Source organism: Marmota monax, unplaced genomic scaffold (assembly GCF_021218885.2).
Source record: "Marmota monax isolate L192 unplaced genomic scaffold, Marmota_monax_Labrador192_F-V1.1 WCK01_AAM20220418_F8-fsc00200, whole genome shotgun sequence".
NCBI lineage: Eukaryota > Metazoa > Chordata > Mammalia > Rodentia > Sciuridae > Marmota > Marmota monax.
This window is the reverse complement of record NW_026692549.1, coordinates 228,275-234,352: the sequence shown is the minus strand read 5'-3', so window position 1 is coordinate 234,352 and position 6,078 is coordinate 228,275. Positions and strand designations below refer to the sequence as shown.

The 6,078-nt window shown below is 35.2% G+C and overlaps 1 pseudogene; it reads right to left on the bottom strand.

The window, feature by feature from the left end:
• Positions 1 to 291: 291 nt before the first annotated feature.
• Positions 292 to 1,466, bottom strand: LOC124093504 (MKI67 FHA domain-interacting nucleolar phosphoprotein-like; annotated as a pseudogene).
• Between the last annotated feature and the right edge of the window lie 4,612 nt (positions 1,467 to 6,078).

Sequence of the window (6,078 nt, the reverse complement as noted above, 5' to 3'; positions counted from 1 at the left end):
CTTTTTTGGTTTTCTAACTATGATAATATTCATACTATTGCATATAAAATTGATATAATACCTGCCCTGTGGCCTTTAATATTAATATAATTTCTGTATGTGGTATCCAACAGTAATAGAAGAGCTGCACTACAGGCTTTCTTACTAATATATATTTCCATTGTATAACATCTAAACTAACATAGAAGCTGCCCAGTGGCCTTTGAATTAAGTTAATATTTTTTTTTCAGGATTGACTGTCTTTATTTGGTGGCAATAAAAATAGCTTCAGATTAGTTGTTAAATGTACAGTTAACAGTTACCCTTTAACATGGGCAAAATAAAGAGGGGATAGGAAAACTGAGACTAGGGCAAAGGCAGTGTGAGCCCAACCACTGCAAGCTCTGATGTACCCCGGTACTTCAACAGGCTCAAAAAGGCCAAACTACTGATTGCTTTCCAAACAGCATGTTTTCTCTTTTGAGTCTATTGATGGTTACATTTCATTGTACTTTGTAAAATATAGTCAGCCACTGTAAGAAAAAAAAAAAATCACATTTTGTCAGAAGATATATATTCATATAATAAGTTCAGAATCACTGGTTTTTGTCTTTGTCTTTTCTTCCCTGACTGTTTAGGTGTTGGAGTCTCTACTGCTCCTTCTGCACCGTATACGTCCTGCTTGAAAACTATTTCATTATCTTCATCATCATCCATTCCCGCCACTTCAGATTTTAGTTTCTCTAACATTGTTGGTGTACAAACTGGTGTAGGGCCCTGGCTATCTATAGACTTCTCAGGAGTGGCAGCAGTGCCTTTAGAAACCCACTTCTTCTTCTTCTTTGGTATGCCTGAAGACTTTTTCTTCTTTGTAGGTTTATCTGAAGGATCTTTGGTCTTACTGGATGATAAAACCAATGAAGAAAAATCATAATTAATTCCTTTTGCTGCTATTTTTTTTCCTGAGAAATTTTTCTTTCTTTTTAAATTGCTCTTCCATTTGCGTTTTTGAAAAAATGTCGGATTCCGATTATACCGCTTCATGGCTGGATACGATGGCTGACGAAATGGAACATTCCACTCTTTAAAAAGTTTTTTGAGTACTTTTTCTGGTGGCATAAAATGACACACCAAGAGTCTTTCACCAAAAAGGTAGTTATTCATTGTTTCAGCAACTATCTTGGCAACATCTTCAGACTTATACTCCACAAAGGCATAGCCTCTTCTATTTCCAATCTTTTTACTTCTGGATAGTCTAAATCTTATAATAGTGCCAAACTGGGAGAAATATGCTTTGATTTGGGTTTCATAAAGTGCTGGAGACAGAAGGCCCACAAAAATTACTCCAGGAATAAGTTTTTCTTGCTTTTTTTTTGCTGGGTTACTCGCTGGCTGACGTGCTGCACTTCCTTCTGAAACTGGACGTCTTCCTGTGGGTTCAGTGAAAGAATCGGCCTGGGTGGGACAACGAACGGAGACCCCACCATGTTGAGACCCGCAGCAACACACCTCCACGTGGCGCGCTCCTGGAAATTAAACTAATATTAATAACATAACATCTTAAACTATTATAGTAGCTGAACTTTGGCTTCAAGACTAATATTACTTGTTAATATAATAGCTCCCTATTATATAAAACTGATACACTAGCTTCTATGTGGCTTTGAATATTAATGGAATATCCATGCTATTGAATCTAAAACTAATAAAATATCTGAGCTGTGGTCTTTAATACTAATATGATATTCTTATTATATCATCATCTAAAACTGACACAATAGTTTTCCTATGGTCTTCAATATTAATATGATATCCATATTTGAGTATTTAAAATGAATACTAATGTGATACCAATATATAGCACCTAAAACTGATATAATAGCTGCCCTGTGGCATTTAAGTTTTTTATATTCATCCTGTGGGCTGTAAAATTAATATAATAGCTGCCTTATTATCTTTAATGCTAATATGTTATCCATACTAGAGAATCTAAATTGACACAATAGTTTCCCTGACCTTTAATACTATTATAATATCCATAATAGAGTATTAATTGTAATATGATAGTTGCCATATGGCAATTAATATTAATTTGTTATTCATACTATGGCATCTTATATTAATATAATATCTGTAATATGGCCTTTAACACTCATATAATAGGCATGCTGTTATCTAAAACTGATGTAATATGTGCCCTGTGACCTTTAATACTAATATAGTCTCCATAATAACATCTATGCTGCCCTGTTATCTTTAATATGGTATTCATTACTAGAGCATCTAAAAGTAATGTAATGGCTAACCTTTGGCCTTTCATACTAATATCAAATCTATACCTGTTATGGTTTAGATATGAAATTCCTAAAAGTCCCTTGCTAAGACAGTGGAAGAAAGTTGAGATGTCAAAAGATTTGGTTATAAGAGCCTAACCTAATTAGTACATTAACTCACACATTGGGATCAAGTGGTTTTTAACCAGAGGCTGTTAATTTAAGGTGGGTGTTTACTTAGGGTGTGGCTGGAGAGATGGGTCACTGGGGACATGCCTTTGGGGTTTATATTTTGTTCATGATGAGCAGAGGTCTCTTTCTTTTTATTATTTGCCATGCCCTGAGCCTCTTTTCTCTTCCATACCCTTTGGCCATGATCATGCTCTGTCTTACCTTGGGCCAAAAACAATGCAGTTGGTCATATTTGGACTGAGACCTCTGAAACTATGAACACCCAGTAAACTTTTCCTCCTCTAAATTTTTTCTTGTCAGGTCTTTTCATCACAGTGGCAGAAAAAGCTAACTAAAACACAAAGTGGTACCTAGAGTGGGTTAATTGCTGTAAATAACAGCACATGGTCACATGGGGTTCAGAAGACTTTGAAGCTGTTTTTTTGGGGAAAGAAATTTTGAAAAGTTTAGAGATGCAAGCTGGAGCTTTCAAATGTTGTTAGTGGAGCTTAATGGGGGGTTCTGGTGGGAGCCTATAAGTCTGTAATGCTGACAGGAGTATAGACAGTAACAATTGGACTTGTGAGGTTTTAGGAGAAGAGAACTGTATTGGAAATAGGATGAGATGCCATTTTTATTAAATTCTGGTTAAGAAGTTATGTATATTTTGCATTGTTCTGAGACTTTCTGGGAGGCTGAATTTAAAGGTGATAGTGTAAATAATCTGGTGGTGCAAATTTCAAGGCAAGCACAGCATTCAGGCAGGGACACAATTATTTCTGGCAACTTTTGGCCAAGTTTACTGTGATAATCAGGATCATAAATCAGTGGAGAAAGATTTGAATAACTTTCAGTTTTGTCAGAAAAGTGTGAGGCAAACTGAGGCTAAAGGAAGTTGTGGTTGTTAAAGAAATTAGAACCACAAAAGAGATGCTAAATGCTTTTCACAGAGACAATAGGAAAGTTGGCCTGAAGGCATCTCAGGAATTGGCAAGACCATCCCCATCCTGTTTGCACAAGGGGGCCTAGGAAGTTGTTTCACCATACTTAGAGGCTGAGGCACCTAGAGGCTGCTGAAACCATGGTCTCAGGAGGCTTGGCTGCTACTTGAGATGGTGGGAACTTGGCATCAACCTTGTGGTGCTGGTTCTGTAGGATTGAAAGATGCTGGACTAAGGGGGTCATGGAGGCTTCCATGGAGATGTCAAAGGAAAACCTGGGCGACTAGGCAAAGTGTAATGGGTTGGAGTCCCTGCAGGTAGCTCCTGAGAGGCTGATGAATGAAAAAGTGAGAAGGAAGCTAAAACTGCAGTGAAGAACTCTGGGATTAAGAGATGCCAGTATCATGGAACATCTGCCAAGGAAATCTCAAGGAATTGAGCAGAGACAGGCCAAGAAGAGGCCATGTAGACTGCTACTAACAAAAGGATAGGAGCTACACAGGAACTTTGGATAGAATATCACAATGCCATATGCCTCAGATGCTGGATGTGGAAATACAGGTCTTGTTTGCCCAGCTGGATTTTGGACTTGCTTTGGTCCCATCCCTTCTCTCTATTTGCCCCTATTTCTCCCTTGTGGAATGGAAATGTTTACTCTGTGTCATTATATATTGGATGTATGTATATACTGATTTTTACAGGGGTTCACACTGTGATTTTGTTTTGAGTCTCAGAAGAGACTTTGGAATTGGACTTTTGGGGAATGCTGGAACTGTTAAGAACCTCTAAACTCTTGGAAATGGACTCAAAGTACATTGCATGTGAGAAGGACATGAACTTTTGAGGGGTGGAGCAGAATATTATGGTTTAGATATGAGATGTCACTTAAAATGTCATGTGTAAAAAAGCACAAGAAAGGTTAGACATGAAATAATTGGGTTATGAGAGCCTTAACCCAATCAGTCCATTAATCCACTGATAGGGTTTTAGTCGGTGGAAACTGTAGTTAGGTAGTGTGGCTGGAGGAGGTGCTTCACTGGGGGCATTCTTTGGGGGTGTATTTGTTCCTGATGAGCAGAGCTCTGTATCTGCTTCCTGTTTGCCACATTCTGAGATGCTTTCCTCCTCCACAGCAATGGAGTTGGCCTTCTATGGGCTGAAACCTTGGAAACCGTGAGTGCCAAATAAAATTTTCATTCTCTAAAAATGTTCTTGTCAGGACTTTGAGACACAATGGTGGAAAAGATGACTATCATAATCCTATACTATCTAGAAATAATATGAGAGTGGTCTTTTGACCCTTTGTACTAATATAACATCCATAGTATAGCATCTAAAATTAGTTTAATAGCTACCTCATGGCCTTTAATACTATTATGATATCAACACTATAGCATCCAAAACTAATATAATACCTGCACTATGTCCTTTAATACTATGATGATATCCATAATACAGCAACTACAAGTAATATAATAGCTTCCCTATGGCCTTTAATATTAATATAATACCAATCATGTGGCCTCTAAAAGTAAAATAACAGATGACTTGTGGTCTTTTAATACTAGTATGTTATCATCCATACTATGGATTCAAAACTGATATAATAAATCCCCAGTGAACTTTAATATTATATCCATATTGTGGCACCTAAAACTGATATTTTAACTAAAATGTGTATTTAATATTAATATACACATATGTGGCTGTAAAATTAATATAATAGCTCCATCATGGTCTTTAATATTAATATAATATTCATACTATAGCATCTAAAACTAATAGCTGTCCTGTGGCTTTTAATACTGCTATAATATTTGTATTATAACATCCAGAATTAATATAGTACCTGCCAGTACCATTAGTACTAATATGGCATCCATAAAATTTCACCTAAAATTAATATAATATATGCCTTATGGCCTTTAACATATGCTCTTAGATATTAATATAATATTGATACTATGACATATAAAATGAACATAATAGCTGCCCTGTGACATTTAATAATAATATAATATCCATATAATACCTATAAGACTAATATAGTAGCTTCCATGTGGATTTTAATATTAAAATAATATCTTTTCTATCACATCTAAATCTGATAGAAAAGCAGCCTATGACCTTTAATACTAATTTATTATCCACACTCTAGCAATTAAAATTGGCATAATAATTGTTTTGTAGCCTTTAATACTACCATGATATCTATAATAGAGCATCCAAAACTGATGTAAGAGCTCTCCTGTGTGGTCTTTAATGCTAATATGATATTCTTATTAGTATTAAAAGACACAAGGGAAATATTATATAAGTTTTAAATATTATAATATCTTATCCACAGTATTAGATAATACTGATAAAATAGCTTCCTTGTGGCCTTTAACACCAATATCATATCTACATTATAGCATGTAAAACTGATATAATAGCCACCACATAATCTTTTAATACTAACATTATCCATATGATAGCATTGAAAATTGGTATATTAGCTGCCTATAGATTTAGTATTATTATTTTACCCTCATTATAACATCTCAAATTAACGTAATATGTTCCCTGGACACTTTAGTACTAATAAAATATCCATATTATAGCATCAAAATCTAATATAATAACTGCCTTGTGGCCTTTAATTCTAATATGATATGCATATTATAGCATCAAAAATTTGCATAATAGTTCCATAAAGCTTTTAATAATAAAAT